Genomic DNA, 19,900 nt, shown 5'->3' with positions numbered 1-19,900 from the left:
AAGTGAAATATACCAGGAGATGATGAGATTCAGGAATTAGTGGGTAACTAAAATAGAACAGAGATAAAACTTGCTGATAAGTAACCATGTTATAAACTTGAGGGTAGGTACTACACTGATGCTTTCTTCATTCCCCACTCTGTTTATCATAATGCTGTTATTAAAGTTGACCTAAGGGCTACAAATCTAATACTGTATTTTTGTAATGAAAACACACCTGATTATAATGCTTTCTATCTGTAAATAAACTCTGGACAGATTCTTGAGTTGCTAGATTCTATTCTATGTTTTAAATCTTATTAAATGTAGCAAGTCTAGTAACTCTGACCTATATAGCATACAAACTGTCTTTTCCTAAGGTCACAATTATTTAACAAAATGCTTCTTTAGTCAGTAGTCAGATGATAAATCCATTTAAGTGTATCTTTACTTCCATGGTGGTAAATCCATGCACGATACTCAACATAAAACTATACTGAGTAAAACTATAGTTTACACAAAATTTCAGTACATTCTATCTCTTGAATCTTGCTATTAAACAAAGACTCCTGGGTTTAAATATAATAGGCATTCAGGCAAAAAGCAAGAATTCAGACTTCAGCATTGGAGGAAACAGAAAAAGACGGTGTCAGGTAAAGTTCTCCAGAAATGGACGACACCCAAGAATCTTCATGGAAAAAGAATTAGCTGGCAAAACAAGGAAGGGCACATTATACATACAAAAAAGATTAGCATATATAAAGACATGGGGAATAGAGAGCTTAATGTACTCAAGAACAGCACTATTCAACAGAACTGCTATACAATGATAGAGATGTTCTATATCTGTGCTGTCCAAAACAGGAGTTGAGGAACAGATTTAAAATTTTTATTTAGTTTTAATTAATTTAAATTTAAACAGCCATGCCTAGAAATTGAAAAATAATCACAAAAATAAAGAATGTGATATGAAGAAAAGGGAAATATAAAAGGCTGGAGAGATGAGCATAACACAGACCCTGAAAGGCTTCGCACATTTTGCCATGTAGTTAATTTTTACCTTGAAAGTCAGAATGAGCCATGCTAGGTCTTTAGGTAGTCAAGAGACAGGATTAGCTTCACATTCAGAAAAGATCACTAAGGCAGCAAGTGGCATACACACTAAATGGGAAAAGAATAAAGACAGATGGCTAGAAAACTTGCAGAAATACAACAGAGAAAAAAACCAAAAACCTAGGTTTACGCAGAAGTTTACTTAAGACAAGAAGATAGCTCTGAGTGATATAATACAATTAAGTGGAAATAATAATTAAATGGGGACATAGCTTCATTATTATAAGGTGAGGCTGAGTGGAATTAAAATTTCTGGCTTAAGAAATTGAGTGAATAAACATTCACTGAGACAGAAAATCCATGAAGTAGTTTTGTTTTGGTTTTGTTTTATGTAACTGGTAGATATGAAAAGAGTTCACTTTTGGATATGTGAGCATAAATCAAACAAAAACATCCAGAGGCAGAAACATATAGACTTAGAGGTCGTCAGTACATAGATAGAAGATGGGAGTCCCATTTTCTAATTAATTAAAACAGATTTTCTTCAAGTACCAAAATTAAAAAAAAAGTGTTTAAATTACCACTTAAAAGCTTTTTTCTATTCAATTGTTAATATTGTAATGTTATTACTGTTTTTTACTACAAATGTTCAGTATTTCAGTATACATAAACGAGAAATCAATGTATCATCTGGTACCAGGCTAGACCCCTGGCCTCCCCCAGCCACCACTGCCAACTCTCAAGCCCTAAAAAATGCTGTATTATATCCCTCCTCCGGCATTCACACAAAGTTGCTCATCAACCTACAATATAGTCCAAGCCCTCATCTTATCCCCAAAACATGTCTGGATAACTTCTACTAATTCTTAAAAAGTCTTGGTATTAAGAATCACTAAGGGCACCTGGGTGGCTCAGTGGGTTAAGCTACTGCCTTTGTCTCAGGTCATGATCCTGGAGTCTTGGGATCGAGTTCCACATCGGACTCCCTTCCTGGCAGGAAGTCTGTTTCTCCCTCTGACCTGTCCCCTCTCATGCTTTCTCTCTCATTCTCTCTCTCAAATAAATAAATCTTAAAAAAAAAAAAAAAAAAAAAAAAAGGAAAGAAAGAAAAAGAAAGAAACCCTAAAACTGGGGTAACTGGGTGGCTCAGTCAGTTAAGCGACTGCCTTCGGCTCAGGTCATGATCCCAGGGTCCTGGGATTGACCTCCGCATCAGACTGCCTGCTTGGAGGAAAGACTGCTTCTCCCTCTCCCACTCCCCCTGCTTGTATTCCCTCTCTCACTGTGTCTGTCAAATAAACAAATACAATCTCAAAAACAAACAAACAACAACAACAACAACAAAAACGGGGGGGGGGGGGTTCCTGGGTGGCTTAGTGGATTAAAGCCTCTGCCTTCTGCTCAGGTCATGATCTCAGTGTCCTGGGATCAAGCCCCCGCACCCGGCTCTCTGCTCTGCAGGGAGCCTGCTTTTCCCCCCACCCCCACCCCCAAGCCCCACCTGCCTCTCTGCCTACTTGTGAACTGTGTCGAATAAATAAATAAAATCTTAAAAAAAAAAAAAAAAGGATCACTAGAACTATAAAACTCCTAGAAGAAAACACAGGGAAAATACTCCTTGACATTAGTCTTGGCAATGATTTTTTTTTAATATGATATCAAAAGCACTGGCAATAAAAGTAAAAGTAAACATGTGGGATTAAACTAAAAAGCTTCTGCACAGCAAAGGAAATGAGAAACAAAATGAAAAGGCGACCTACAGAAAATATTTGCAAACCAAGTGGTCTAGTTTTACATGATAAGGGGTTAACATCTAAAATATATAAAGAATTCACACAATTGAACAGCAAGAAACAATCCAATTAAAAATGGGCAGAGGAACTAAATAAACAAACATTTTTTCAAAGAAGACATACAAATGGCCAATAGGTACATGAGTAGGTACTCAACATCACTAATCAGGGATATGCCTATCAAAACCACGATGAGCTATCACTGCACACCTGTTAGGACTGCTATAATCAAAAAGATAAGAACAAGTGCTGGTGAGGAAGCAGAGAAGTGAACCCTTGTGCATTACTGCTAGAAATGTGAATTGGTGCAGCCACTATAGAAAACAGTATAAAGGTTCCTCAAAACATTAAAAATAAAATTATCATATGATCCAGCAATTTCACTTCTGGGTATATAACTGAAGGAAACAAAAATCACTAGGCTGAAGAGCCATCTGCCCCTCCCCACTTCACTGCAGTATTATTTACAATACCTAAAACATAGAAACAACCTAAGTGTCCCTTAAGGAATGAATGGATAAAGAAGATATGGTATATATAGGTAACAGTATCATTCAGCTGTGAGAAAGAAAGAAACCTTGCTATTTGCAACAACATGGATGAATCTAGAGGACATCATACTAAATAAAATTAGCCAGACAGAGAAAGACAAATCTGTATGATCTCATCCCTCCTTTAATTGGAATCTTTACCAAAAAAAAGAACACCACCAACAAAAAAAGATCAAACTCCTAGAAACAGAGTACAATGGTAGTTACCAGGGGCTGGGATAGGGGTTGAGGTTGGGGGAGATGGAGAGATGATCTGGTTAAGGAGAACAAGCCTTCAGTTAAAAGGTCTGAATAAGCTCTGGGGATCTAATCAAGAGCATAGTTAGTAATACTGTGTTGTATACTGGAAATTTGCTAAGAGTAGACTTTAAGCTTTTTCATCATATACACACAAAAAAAGGGAACTATGTGAGGTAACAATGTGTTAACTCCATTATGGTAATCACTACCCAAAGTATATGTTTGTCAAATTATCACACTGTGTACTTTAAAATATATAATTTTATTTGCCAATTATATCTCAGTAAAGCTGGGGGAAAATAGTGCCTCAATTTAAAGCTCTGTCTAATCTAATTTAGCTTTAGACTACACTAGATCCATTGTTTCACGATTTGTGTTATATACCTGTATTATTCACTTTGGAGCACTTATCACAATTCTAATTAATCATGTGTAATTTTTAAAATGTCTCTTTCCAAGTAATCAATATTCATTTACCAAATATTTACAAATGAACCAGGTGTTCTAAAAGCTGGGGATACACAGGTAAGTAAGAAAAGACAAGTATTCTGCCCTCAATTCAAACTGAAGAAGGAGAGAAAGGGGAAAACATTCGCATAAACAAATCTTTGATATTTTTACTTGTAAATGCCGTGAAATTTTAAAAGCTCCAAGAAGTAAAGTACCATGTCATCTTGCTTGTTATGCTTAGCCCTAGTACCTGGCCCACATAAGGCACTTAAATACTTGTTGAATAAATGCTTAAGGAAAAAATTTAACCCTGAGACCAAAGACATTTATTTTCAAAAGAACTCTCTCTCTGCCTGCCTCTCTGCCTACTTGTGATCTCTCTCTCTCTGTGTCAAATAAATAAAATAAAAATCTTAAAAAAAAAACAAAAACTACCTGTTCTTGGGGTACCTGGGTGGCTCAGTGGGTTAAAACCTCTGCCTTTGGCTCAGGTCATGATCCTGGGGTCCTGGCATCGAGCCCCGAGTCGGGCTCTCTGCTCGGCAGGGAACCTACTTCCCTTCCTCTCTCTCTCTGCCTGCCTCTGCCTACTTGTAATCTCTGTCAACTAAATAAATAAAATCTTTAAAAAAAAAAAAAAACCTGTTCTTAATCATTATCTTTCTTTATATTGTTTCTTTCTGAAATTCAGCCATTTATTTATATCCTATCTTTTTCTAAGAATATTCATATTTATGTCTTGCTTAGTTTTTTTCTATTTCTTAGAACCTAAGACACTAGTTTCAATGTAACCACTGTCTTTTTAAAAATTTATTTATTTATTTATTTGACAGACAGATTATAAGTAGGTAGAGAGGCAGGCAGAGAGAGAGAGAGAAGGAAGCAGGCTCCCTGCTGAGCAGAGAGACTGATGTGGGGCTCAATCCCAGGACCCTGAGATCATGACCTGAGCCGAAGGCAAAAGATTTAACCAACTGAGTCACCCAGGTGCCCCACTATTGCCTCTTTCTTAACCTGTGTCTTGCTGTTATGTTCTTTCTACAAGCATATGTCAAGTATATTTTCTACTATAACTTAAGGATTGTGGTGCCTCTATTAATAAACATGCCTCTATTACAAGGTTTTGAAGTCTTCTCTAATCTCCAAACATGAGCATATAATTGGAACTACTGGTATCTACTAAAATCAAGGATGCTGCTAAATATCCTACAATGCACAGGACAAAACTCCAGAACAGGAATTGTCCAGCTCAAAATGTCAATAGTGCCAGGGCTGGTTCAAAACTCAGGGTTAGGAAAACTGGGTCAATTATGTCTGAATATACACTAAAAGAGAAAAACCCAAAGACTATCTTAATGATCCAACTCTTTCTCTGATTTACATTTAAACATGTGTAAATCAAACTAGTCATAAAGAATTACCAAGCAATAAGCACACGTACAAAATAAATGGTTACACTGTACAAGACTTAAACACAGTTGATCTGATACTACAATAATTACTCCACTGAATTTAAATGCTTTTTAATCACTGCTGGGGAAACTGATCTCATCCTCTCATTAAAACTACTGGCATTCCCTGACTTTTATACCTGAGTCTATTTTGCCCTCTCATACATATAGGATGATAATGGATATGGAGTCAAGATCCAGGTTGGAGTCCCAGATTTCCCATTGTATCAGCTATATGATCTTGCAAAAATGACCTAACTTATCTAAATCAGTAATCTTTCTTCTATAAGACTTGGAATATTATCAACACTTCATATGTTGAAGATTTACTTACTATTATAATCAAACATTTAATAAAACTCATATATACCAGGTACAGAGTCAATCCATATAGAATTTTTAGTGAAATGTAAAGCAATAAACAAAAGCTAAACACTACTGACAAACTAGAAAAACACACAGGTAAATGAAATAGACTTTACCCTTACTTGAGTATATATGGACAAACTCAGGAAATACATTGACCATTCTGTGTCCACATTATTTCCCTTTATCTTTTACTAAGTTTGTAAATTATTTTATAGAGTTAAAATGCTAGAATATTCATAATTTATAGCACCAATGTCTGATTTTAAACAAGACTAATAGGTGAAACTAGATTTATTTACAAATGAAAAGATAAAATAAGGCATAATAATGTGCTCTAGAAAGAAATTTATAATAATTTAAATAAGAAGGCTTGTGGAGTATTTAAAATAATCCAGAACAGAAAAATTCAATGTGCAACTTTTATGAAAGACACCTTAGAACATAAAGTATATATGACTATCACTTTGAAATCATTTGTAGAAGGCAGACTATGAATGCTTTAAAGAAGCAGCAAGAGGGGCGCCTGGGTGGCTCAGTGGTTTAAGTCGCTGCCTTCGGCTCGGGTCATGATCTCGGGGTCCTGGGATCGAGTCCCGCGTGGGGCTCTCCGCTTGGCGGGGAGCCTGCTTCCCTCTCGCTCTCTCTGCCTGCCTCTCTGCCTATTGTGATCTCTCTGTGTCAAATAAATAAATAAAATCTTTAAAAAAAAAAAAAAAAAAAAAAAAGAAGCAGCAAGAGAAAAATACATAACATCCAGGATGAGGGAAAAGGAATGGGACAGGCAAATGATAGATGAGAATTTCAATTTCATCTGTCATGTTTTATTTAAGATGGAGGGTACTTGGATATACATAATAGTACACTCTGTAAATTTTCTGGAAGCCTGAGACAATTCACAAATTGAAAAAAAGTTTTTATAATTCCAAACAGTGAAACTTTGTTATCTTAAAGATGCACCTCTATTAAACATTATTCTCAGCAACACAGAAAATATGAAGTCTACTGGAGTAACTCTCTGTTACTAAGGCTCTTATAATAGATATCAGGATCATTATTCTAAACTTCTACCATTTAAAAAAGTATAAGGCTTTATTAACTCTACTTAAAACTCTTTGGTCCCTACTCCTTACAGGATAAATTATAGATGTTCTAAAATAGCATACATGGCCTTCTCTGATCTAACCTCTGCCTATTCGTCCACTTCATTTTATGTAACTTCATCATAATTAAATTACATGTCACCTACATGAAACAACTTACTATGCTTATACATCTGAGCTTTTTGCACATGTTTTCTCTCTGAAATCCTCATCCCCCCAGAATTTTTGTTCACCTGTCAAGTATCCTGTCTTCCAAACTAACCTAAAATACTTTCTTTCAGCTTTACACCTAGCTGAGTATCCATATTAAGCAGCAGTTTGTTCATGTGTAAAATACACAGAGTTGGTATATAAGCACTCTCTAAATGATATCACAAAGTCTTTTCCAATCTTATTTGTCAGAATTTATTGTTATCAGCACCACCTTCTCCAAATAATAAGGTAGCTGAATTTCACGGGTGACAGAGGAGAGCTGTCAGGGAGAGAAGGACCATCTATAATTAATAGTATTTCAATAAAGAGAAGAAGTTTAAAATAATAAAGTGACTAATATAAAAACAAACATTTGTGGCAAATGACAGTATTTTAGAGAAGACTAAAACAGGTGACAGTCTTCATTTTTTCCAAAAACATTTTTGTTAAACTCTTAACACTTAAAGTCAGAGTTTAGTGGGGAAGAAAGGCAAAGCAACAAACAAGATCAATAAATATTACATAAAATGTGTGAGATAAGCAAGCCAAGAGAACTGAAGTCTAATAGAAATGGGAGAAATAAAATAGTTAAAGGTATACCATTATTATTTAATTAGGGGAGGGGAGAAACGAGTGTTAGTAATGAGCCTGGTGGTTAAAGCAAAGACATCAATTTTAAAATCAGAGAAGATAAATTCAAGATGAAAAGCAAAAACTCTTACAAATAAATGATACTCAAGTATAACATAAGTAATGTGCAAAATAAACCAGTTAAGTGACAAGAAACTCAAAAGCAAAATATACTATAAACTCCAGCTTATCTCAGTGGCTTAACTCTACTTGAATTTAGTGACTTAATTCTGTAAAAAGAAATAGGTTTTTAAGCCCATAAGGGGAAGAAGACAAGAGAAAAGAGTCAATATTATATTCCTTGAAATCTTAACTCACTTTTGATCCAGGTTATCATTCATAAAAGTCTTATCTGGGCTCCAATGTCTTCTGGCTATTTACAAAACTCAAGACCACTCTCAAAGGACAAATAACATCACTTGCTACAAATGGGGTTATTAAATATGCAATGAGTGGTAAAAAAAAAAAAAATTTCCAAAAATACTTTATACGAATAGCTGTATGGTAGAAAAAAAGTACAAAAGGGACAACACCGATGCCTGACAAATTACAAATTTTAACATACGTTTATTATTTTAAAGTAACTACATATCTAAAGAGAATAAATGGCAGAAAGTATTAACTATATTATTCAATTTCCATTAGAGTTATATTTATTTTTTTTAGTAATGGAAGGATGAATATACTGAAAAAACTCATTCACTCAACTATTATTTAAGTACTCAGTAAGTGTCAAAAAGGGAAAGAGAAAACATGGTTTTTCTTTTGCATACAACACACACACACTTTGAGTGCACACAGATAAATACTTTGAATATGGTGGAACACATATAAATGTTTATGATAGAGGAAGGTGAGAGTGATATTGGTGCACAGAAAAGGGTACCAAATCCAAGCTTGGAGAGGCTAAGAAAGGCTTCTTAGGGAAAGTGAAATCTAGTCAGCTAAAATGTGGTAGAAAAATAATCCAGGAGTTGAACCAAAATTAAAAATGTATAATGTGGAACACTTAGGTGGCTCAGTTGGTTGATAGATTGCCTTTGGCTCAGGTCATAATCCTGGGGTCCTGGGATTGAGCCCTGCACCAGGCTCCCTGCTCAGCGGGGAGTCTGCTTCTCCCTCACCTTCTGTCCCTCCATCCTGCTCATGCTCTATCACTGTCCCTCAATTAAATAAGTAAAATCTTTTTTAAAAAACGTATAATTATAAGAATGTTAACTGTATGTTTGGCAATAATGTAAAGTGGAAATAACTAAATTATCCTTCAAAATGAGAAAAGGTGATACATACATACATATTTATGTATCAAGATATTACAGAGCAATGAAAAGGAATGAACTGTATCTGAAGGCAACTACATGAATGAATCTTACAGATAGAATGTTGAGTTTAAGAAGCTACACACAAGAAAAATAAATCCTATACAATTCCATTTACACAGTTTCCCATAACAGCCAAAAATAATCCATAGTGTTGTCAGAAAATTATCGACATTTGAGAAGGGAGGTGAGATTAGTGATAGGGAGAAGATATGAGGGGACTTCTTGGGGAGGGGTTCTATTTCTTGATCTGGTGGTGGATGCACGAATATGTTCAGTTTGTTCACTAAAGCTTAAAGTACATATACTTTTCTCTATGCAGTTATACTTTTTTTAAAAGATTTTATTTATTTATTTGACAGACAGAGATCACAAGTAGGCAGAGAGGCAGGCAGAGAGAGAGGAGGAAGCAGGATCCCCGCTAAGCAGAGAGCAGGACACGGGGCTCAATCCTAGGACCCCAAGATCATGACCTGAGCTGAAGGCAGAGGCCCTAACCCACCAAGCCACCCAGTGCCCCTGCAGTTATACTTTTTTTTTTTTTAAAGATTTTGTTTATTTATTTGACAGAGAGAGATCACAAGTAGGCAGAGAGGCAAGCAGAGAGAGTGAGAGGGAAGCAGGCTCCCTGCCGAGCAGAGAGCCCGATGCGGGACTCGATCCCAGGACCCTGAGATCATGACCTGAGCCGAAGGCAGTGGCCTAAACCACTGAGCCACCCAGGCGCCCCATACTTTTTAAAAAGTTTGTAAAAAGCAGTGAATAGCAGCTATTGGTAATCCAAAAGGAGAAAATAAATATGCAAAAGCCCAGAGGTGCAGTGTCTGAGAACCCCAAAAGAGTTCAGTGTGATTCCTCTGTAAAATGCTAACTACAATACCTATACTCAAAGTTATTACAAGGATTAAGGGATAGAATACATATAAAGCACATACCTGGTACAAGTATTAATAGGTGTTCAATAAATGTTAGCTGGCATTATTTCTATACTACTATTACTGAGCTACTAATGCAGCTGATTGATGGTAGTGCCCAAGGTACAATGACAAAAAGGGTGAGGTGGTATAGAGGCAGCAGGTTACGCTGGACTTCCCTAAGCCGTGTTATGAATTTAGACTTTATCCTAAGGTTGGTAGGAAACCAATGAAGCTTTTTACACAGAGAATCATGTGATCACATTTGAGTTTAGGAAAATTATGCACAGAAAGAAGATGTGAAACTTTAAAAAATAAAAAAAGAACAAAAAAGACATCAAGAAGAAAGAGACTGTCAACAAATATCACAGAGAGGTCCACTACGCAGAAAGGAAGAAGGAAAAAAAAAATCACTGATTTGAAAAACAGTATGTAACAATTTGTACAGCACAGTTAACTGACACCTAGAATAAAAGGTACTCTAAATTTACAATTTACTACAAAAATTCCATTTAGTATCTTTTATAAAATTGTAACTTACACACACAAATAGCAACAGGACATCCTGTTCATTAAAATTAAACTAAAAACACATTTTTTAAAGTCTCCTGTAATCATCACAATTATTACTACTAACGACAAATTACACACAAAGGCGAGTATCTCTATATATCTATATCTCATCTTTATCTCCATCTATATCTCATCTATATCTCATAAAGTCCAGATTTTCTATGCCATAAATTAATTTGCTGTGGTTCTTTTAACACTCAAGACATAAGTACCAAATTATCACAAGTACTGACATATATTATTAACACTAACGTGAAAACAATTTAGCAAGAGAAAAATGGTAAGAGAGAAAAGGTATGAGAGAGAGAAAGAAAAACAGAGAAAAAGAGAAAAAGTTAGCTTCTAGGTTCTAAACTCAATTTTTTTTTTTGGCTCATAACTAAAGCATATACAACCAAAAATAGTTTAATATTAAGACTAAAAGCAAGTAAGATGTTATATACATCGTATTTTCCACAAATCTTACACAAATCCACAATTACTTGCAACAAAAAGTGTAATCCCGGTTTATTCATATTAGAATAAGAAATGGTGGCACCTGGATGGCTCTGTTCTTTAAGCATCTGCCTTCAGCTCAGGTCATGATCCCAGGGTCCTGGAATCAAGCCCCATATAGGGCTCCCTGCTCCAGTGGGAGTCTGCTTCTCCCTCTCCCCCGCCACCTCATTTTCTCTCTCTCTCTCACTTTCAAATAAATAAAATTAAAAAAAAAATGGATTACAGCATTCAGGTAACCAATGTATAAAATGCTTTGTTCTAATTAAAAATTTTAATATTAGGGGCGCCTGGGTGGCACAGTTGGTTAAGCATCCAACTCTTCTTTCAGCTCGGGTTGTGATCTCACGGTCATAGGAACAAGCTCCATGTAGGGCTCTGCATTCAATGTGGAGTCTGCAATATTAAAAATTGGGCCAGAATTTGTAATATTGTTAAAGCTAGATCACAGGAATATGGAAATTCATTATGCTCTCTTCTACTTTTGTACATACTTAAAATTTCCCAGAATGATTTTTATAAAATACTATGCCCAAATTTTCAAATATTCTCCTGGGAAGGCTACTTTTGGTTTCTCCAAAGAGTATTCATGGTTTGCATAGGGTTGGTCTAAAACAGAGAACTGTAACAGTATATTCATTGAATGGAATGTGGAAAATAATGACCTTCCAAAAATAATGTCAGTTGAATCTCAAATATCAGAATAAGGGCTAATTCTTTAGAACAATTATTAAAAAAAAAAAAAAAAACTATTCGCAATTTGGCCCTCAAGCCAATTTTTGTACTCCCATGGTTTCTGCCACCTTACAACTCTCACGGATACAATAATAATTTTTGGAGAAAAAAACAAAAACAGAGGGAGATCAAGAGCTCAGTTTTATGGGCGCCTGGATGGCTTAATCTGTTGAGTGTCTGACTGTTGATTTTGGCTTAGATCATGATCTCAGGGTTGTAGGATCCAGCCCTGCACTGGAAACTGCGCTAGGCAGGGAGTCTGCTTAAGGTTCTCTCTCCCTCTCCCTCTGCTTTTTGCATGTTTGCTCGAGCTCTCTCTTTCTCTTTCTCTCTTGCCCTCATAAATACATCTTGAAAAGAAAGGTCTAGTTTTAGATATGCTATATTTAGGATATCTGAAAGACATACAAGTAAGTGAAGAAAGCTCAAGTAAATAAAAAATGAGATAGGTTAGTAACTGGGAGGACATAGACAAAATGAAGGTAAAGGAAGTGTTTGGGATTTTGTTTAAAAGATGGAATCACTGTATGTCAAAGCCATGGGGGTCTAAAACCTATAGTGAACCATGTTACTCTCTAGCGACTTAGACAAAATTAGGGAAAACTGATCGGAGATAGTCTTTCCAAATTACTTATGTTTATTATAAAATTATTAACAAACAACATACAATTACAACATAAAATTGCTCAGTCTATCTAGGCTAAATTTTCCTGACAGATAATGAGGAATCAAATCTGGGAGGGAAAAAACAAAATACCACACACATAATAACAATCAAGGTCTAAAGTCACCCCTCAGCCTTCAAACGTTAAGAAAACACGAATACACAGGCACCACATCATTCCTGCAGCAGAAGTAGGAACGTTTGAACTATGAAATATGAAAAATATGCTGTTCTATATCCTATTCTGGATAACTGTCTCACAATCCAACTAGGCCTTCTAAAAGAAGCCTAAAAATAATTTTCTCTATTCTTCCCCCTTTTTCTGTGTGCCCATAGTTCGTCAATATCTAAAATCTGTTAATTCTAATGCATCATATCTTTTGAGTTTTTCTTTCTTTTCCATTACTACTACTCTTATTTCAGATCCTCATAATTTCTTGGTTGGGCTATCTTGACACTCTCCTGGTTGATGCACGTGTCATATTCCCCTATTACTCTACTGGCAGAATAATGTTTTAAAATCACAAACGGAACTATGTCACTCCTGTGCTTAAAATCCCAATGTGCAGGGGGTGGGAGTGGGGGGCTGAGTGGCTCAGTGGGTTAAGCCTCTGCCTTCAGCTCAGGTCATGATCTCAGGGTCCTGGGATCGAGTCCCGCATCCATCGGGCTCTCTGCTCAGCAGGGAGCCTGCTTCTCCCCCCACCCCGCCGCCCCCACTGCCTCTCTGCCTAATTGTGATCTCTGTCAAATAAATAAATAAAATCTTAAAAAAAAAAAAACAAAACCATCAATGGTTTTCCACTACCTATGAGTTATTTAATGGGGATGATAAAAACAGTTCCTACTTATATAACTATTGTGAAAATCAAATGAACACGAGTGTAAGCATTTAATGCCTAATCCAAAGTAAAATAGTTAAAAATAACAATAATTACTATTATATTCCACTTAAAAGTTTCTTTGTGACTTATCTTCTCTCTTTTCCATATCCCACAATCATCCTATGAGCATTCCTGGACCCATACAAGGAAACCTGATCACTATCCTCCTTTGTATCATAACTCTATATGCTTCTATTACAGCACTTATTATAGTTAAGAAAACCTTGTGTAATCTATAAGACTGTGCTTCATGAAAATAATCTAATGCATCTGAGTTCCCTAACACAATGCCTGACCCTGTAAATACTTAGTGAAAAAAAATTATGAGGAAGAGATGCACAACAAATCAGAGCAGATGACCATGCTTCCTTCAACACTGAAAATCCTATTATTTCTGATATAAAATAAAGGGGCAATTTTGGAATGGGTCTAAAGAATGAGAGGTTCAGCAAAATCTCTGTAGCAAGGATGAAAGGATCTGTGGGTTCAGACTGATGAGAAGAGTGAAGATTAAGAAGATAACGTAGGAGCACCTGGGTGGCTCAGTGGGTTAAAGCCTCTGCCTTCAGCTCGGGTCATGATCCCGGGGTTCTGGGCCCCGCATGGGCTCTCTGCTCAGCAGGGGGCCTGTTTCCTCCTCTCTACTTGTGATCTCTCTGTCAAATAAATAAATAAATAAATCTTAAAAAAAAAAAAAGACAATGTAGTAGGATCAGTTAGATAAGTAAGCTAATGTATACTCATAGGGATATTCTAACCCATTTATAAGTTATACTGAAGCCAGAATAGAAATATTAAAAGGTCAAATAATAAGGCAAAGGAGAAAAGAACAGGTTATGATTAGGCTGATCATTGATGCTAGTGTGTTAAAAAAAAATTTTTTTTTTACCAGGCACTATTTTCCTAGACTCTAGATGGGTATCAGGTAATAGAAGAAATGGGGAGTTAAATTGAAATAATAAATTGTCATTAGCTACCCTCTATTTGATCATTTACCATTCTTTGGAAAAATTCAGAAGAGATGGAAAGAAGATGGCCATCATTCTTGGAATTGGGATAGAGAACAACTTTATATCTAGACTAAAAACACTGACAATCTGTGCTGGTAAAAATCCTTGCCCCACTAATGCCATGCTCTTACTACGCACTATTGCCGATAGTGACCAAGAAAGAAATCTGGGTATATCATTTCTGATTAATCTACCTAAATAGAACTCTTAACTCAGATATGCATTTTTAAATAACAGAAGACCCTATTCTCTCTTATTTCTTACCAAGAACCGAGCACTGAGGTGGTCTAAATCTAAAATACTTTTACCTACTCTTCAAACTCAGGGTTGTGAAATGAAACAGCACAGCACTATTTTACTAAAGCTTTAGACAGAACTATCTGATTAGGAAGGATCAGACTTGTTAATTTTTTAACCAGGTTTGACCAAGAGAGTAGTAAAGACCTGGATGTGAATTCTACCTTCATATTTCCTCTATGGAAAGTCTTGGGCACCTTCTCTAAGCCTCAGTTTTCTAATCGGTAAAATGAAAACAAAAATTGTATTATTTCACATATGAAAACTGAATGTGATTAATACACATCCACATAGTGTACAATACATGGTAAGCACTCAAAGATATTAGCTATCATTATTTCAAAAGGCAATTCTCAGTGTTGAAAACCTACAATTTATATACCACTGTGTGGTTTTAAGGGCTAAAAGTGATTAATTCAAGAGAATGTAATATTTTGACTCAAAGTTGCTTTTAAATACTTTTACTTTATAACATATGTATTTATTTTAAAAATTTTGTTTATTTATTTGAGAGAGAGAGAGAGAAAGAGAGAACAGAGGGAGAGGCAAAGGTATAAGCAGACTCCCCACTGAACGGGGAGCCTGATGGAGGGCTTGATTCCAGAACCCTTCTATTTGCTCATTCACCATTCTTTGGAAAAGTTGAAAAGCGATGGAAAAGTCAGATGCTTAACTGACTGAGCCACGTAGGTGCTCCTGTAACAATTTTAAGTTTATAGAAAATGTTTTAAGTATGATACATTTTTTCATTTTGTCAACTATTTGAGAGTAAATGGCCTACATCATGCTCCTCCACCCTTGAATCCTTTTAAGAAGTAATTCCTACAAAAGCATTCTTTTAGGAATACAACTATTACAATCAGGAAATTAACAATGACACATTATGTACAATGTTACTGGACTGTCACTGCTACCAGGCCCCTCCTCAGTGAACAGTATAGGGCATAAGTGTGTATACATACACACACATTAACTTCTATATTTCTAATCTATACATAATGAAAACCATGAATTCACACCAATATCTCATTTCCAGTCCAACACTACAGACAGCATTCTAGTTTTCTCCAATTCCACATTTTAAACTCCCCTCTCAACAGTGAGAGGCCTGGCTCCCATTACCTTTAATATTTATTTTTTTGACCAGTCTCCCTGTATGTAACCGATATGTGGCTACCTCCCCTTCCCTACAGGGATACTTTCCTCACCCTTCTCTGCACTAATACGCCCACACCTCCCTCATGTATACAACTTACTCACTTTGTTCAGGCCCCTATTTCTCATGCCTGGCACCCCTCCTACAAGAATATCCTCCTCCTGCTGCTCAGGCTCTAACATCCTACCTATGCTGAGCTGACCCTCCATGGGATGCCTTCCTCTCCCACCCTCAGACTCTGACATCTTACACTGGGATGTTTCCATGCATCAACTTCCTCCTCATCCAACTGAGCCTCAATACATCCAAACCAGGTTACCCCCTACATGGATGCTTTTCTTTCCTACCCTTTCTCCAAGCAGATGCCCTCTTTATCTTCCTACCCTGTTCAGGTCTGGATACTCCTTACTAGGAACAACCAATCCTCCCTCATACCAAGTCTACTATCCTTCACAGATACCCTGTTGGGACTCTGACAATTTGCACCAGCATGCCCTTATAGGCAGAATACTCTTCACCTCTTGAAACTCCATCAACCCACATGGGGACCCTCCTTATCCCTGTCAGGCTCTGACATTCCACTCCTCCAAGAAGAGGTGGTTCTCTCCCCCATATACACCATTCAGTGTAGATACTTACACTTGGTTTGTTCCACCTGATGATTTTCGTACTGACTTGTTCAGAAAGAGAAGAGAAAGAGGATAAGGAAGAATTGATAACATTTTAAAGAAAGAGATACCAGTGAATAAACTGCATAAGCACCCATAATCAGAGCTGATTAAAAGCATAATCTATTTATCAAATTACCTGCTTTTCTCACTTAAAAAAATAGTGCTCTATTCCTTCTAAATTTAAAAAGTCACTTGATAAAGAAGTTAGTATTATCTTTCTTTTCTCACCAAACATGGATTTTATTCAATTATTTTACACAGGTCTGTAGAAAATCTAGTTCATTAAAGAAGAGTTTAAGAAATATGGTTATTTCAGACACTAGAATTAAATATGTTTTTAAATATCCAGAATATGTAAGTTTGACTTTTCAGTAAAATAACAGTTGAACTTATCTACAGATACAACTCTGCAAAAAAGTAGCCTGGATGGTGAGGAATAACAACTTTTCCTTGCTCCTCATTTCTATGAGGAAAGATGCTTCACAAGCACAATATGAGCGTCTCTTCACCCCTAGGGAAGTGAACCAACTGCAGGATCTGATTGGTGATTTTGTAAAGAACAACTGAGTAGACAGAGCTCAGTTCTGCTTCCTTTCCCCTTGGGAGTAAGCTAGTGGGAAAAACATACCTGCAGAGAACTCATATTTTGCTCTGCTTCCCTAGTATGCCTAGGATTCGGTGGATAAGTTGGCCAGGGGCAGATCATGTGACTCTCCCACCAAACTGTTCCTCTAACCTGGTCTGATCAGTAGGAGAAGTGATTTTTTGGCTCCCAACTTTTTCCTTATTTTTCAAGTTGTTCAGAGCCCAGGCAGAAAAGAAGGATGCCATTTGCAAGTACTTCAGCAATCCAACATCTTCATTAATATACTGATGTGGAGATTGCTCATTTTCCCAAGTTTGATTTAAAAGGGCTGCTTCAATTTGAGCTTCTTAAAACTATTACAGACAAAAAAAAAAAAAAAAACAAACCCTCAAACCTGAACCAACAGCAGATGTTCAAAATGAACATAAGCCAACTTATCTGATTGTGCTTATTACCCATTTAAAAAAAAAAACAAAAACTTTAAGACTCATAATTTCTTCCTTATAGAGGACGTAATTTATACTTCCAGTCCTCCTCCCTACTTCCACCTTATACTCCAATGACACTAGAATGCTGAATATTTTCAGAATATATCATTATTTAGACTTCTATACTTTTGCTTACACTATCCTTCTGCCTGTTGCCTCCGACCTACTCTCCCACTAGGTCACTTAACGTAGGGATAAGCGAACTATGATCTGTAGGCCACATCTGCTTCTTTCTGTAAATAATTTTTTACTGGAATACAGCCATGGCCATTCATTTATACACTGTTTTTGCACTTTAACAGTAAAGTTGAATAGCTGCAACAGAGACCAAATTTACTACCCAGCACTTTACAAAAAAGCTTTTGTACAGCACAGAAAACCTCATCAACAAAACAAAAAGCCAACCTACTGAATGGAAGAAGATATTTGCAAATGATATATCTGATAAAGGGTTAAAATCCAAAATATATAAAGAACATATACAACTCAACACTAAAAAAAAAATCCAATTAAAAAAATGGGCCGAATAAACATTTTTCCAAAGAAGACATACATATGGCCAACAGACACAAGAAAATATGTTTAACATCACTAATCATCAGGGGAATGCAAATCAAACCACAATAAGATATTACCTTGCACCGGTCAGAATGGCTAATATCAAAATGACAAGAAATAACAAGTGCTAGAGAGGATGTGGAGTAAGGGAATGCTTATGCACTACTGGTGGAAATGTAACAAGGTCCAGCCACTGTGGAAAACAATATGGAGGTTCCTCAGAAAACTAAAAACAGAAAAACCATATGATCCAATAATTCCACTACTGGGTATTTACCCAAAGAAAACAAAAACACTAATTCAAAAAGATATATGCACCCATATGTTTATTGCAGCATTATTTACAACAGCCATTCAATATATCCATTGATGGATGGATGAAGATGTGATACACACACACACACACACACACACACACACACAAGAATATTACTCTGTCATAAAACAAAAATGAGATCTTGCCATTTGCAGCAACAGTGATGAGCTAGAGGGTATTACACTAGATGAAATAAGTCAGACAGAGGAAGACAAGTACCACATGATTTCACTTATATGAGGTATCTAAAAAACAAAACAAACAAACAACAACAACAAAAAACCCCAGACCCTTCAATACAGGGAACTGGTTATTGCCAGAGGGGAGGTGGGTGCAAGAATGGGCAAAATAGATAAAGGGGATTAAGAAATATAAACTTCTAGTTATAAGATAGTAAGTCAGGAGATAAAAAGTACAGCATAAGGAATATTAAAAAAAAAAAAAGTTTGCCAACTCCTGCTTTCACTCAATCTTTGGAAGCCTCATCACTTCGAATCAAAATTGTTTCCACTTCTCTCTTTCCATTATATTATACAAACTTTAATACTTAGCATCCCTGATAACTGTGAGTGCTTTAATAAAAGCAAAGTCTAAGCCTTATTCCTAGTATATACAATAAGCTTTTTACCCACCCACAGTCCCCACCTCTCCCAACAATTTTCACATTCTTAAGGGAAGTATTTTGAAAGAGGCTTCTGCCCTTTTCTCTACCCTTTATTCAGTCCTCCCAAAGGAAAGAGGAATGACTAATATTGGCAACATCCTGATAGTTGTTCCTAGTGGGATGAATTAATGTTTAAAGGTCATTTTCATGCATGGCCAAGCCTACGTCTCACTCTGCCTAGATGGTCATACCTACCAATAAGCAAATCACATGGTAAATTCACCAAGCTCTATCAGGCACAAAGCTTCCTGCTGGCTGCTCTATCTTTGATAAGTTGGTAAATTCAATTAAGGGGGATAGGGAGTAAAAAAAATCTGAGATTTGGCCTCAATTCCAAGCCAAGTTCTTCCATACAACCTACCATTTAAAAATAAAAAATTAATATTTTAATCTCTGATTCCTAAGTCTATTTTCAGTTCAGAACCCAGTAAGGAAGAAACATAGAATTACACCCCATTAACTGGCACACACAGCAGGACTCATGATATTTGATGATTAACTGACAAAAATAAATTAACTGGAGAAAAAAATCATCCCTTTAAATTGTGTAACACACTAATTCCGTATGTATTTTAGTGATGAACTTAATTAGGAAAATATTTTTTGAAGAAAAAAAGATTTTTATTTTTTTAAAAGATTTTATTTATTTATTTGATACATACACACACCAGAGAGAGAGAGAGAGAGAGAGAGAGAGTGTGTGTGTGTGCACAAGCAGGGGGAGTAGCAGGCAGAGGGAGGGGTTCGAGAAGCAGGCTCCCC

The 19,900-nt window shown here is 36.2% G+C and overlaps 1 protein-coding gene across 14 annotated transcripts in view; it reads right to left on the bottom strand.

Moving 5' to 3' along the window:
- LCORL (ligand dependent nuclear receptor corepressor like) overlaps positions 1 to 19,900 on the bottom strand; it is a 161,227-nt gene that overhangs the window by 131,799 nt on the left and 9,528 nt on the right. The gene's annotated exons all lie outside the window — the stretch shown is intronic.

This window comes from Meles meles, chromosome 2 (genome assembly GCF_922984935.1).
Source record: "Meles meles chromosome 2, mMelMel3.1 paternal haplotype, whole genome shotgun sequence".
NCBI lineage: Eukaryota > Metazoa > Chordata > Mammalia > Carnivora > Mustelidae > Meles > Meles meles.
This window is presented reverse-complemented; position numbering and strand designations above follow the sequence as displayed.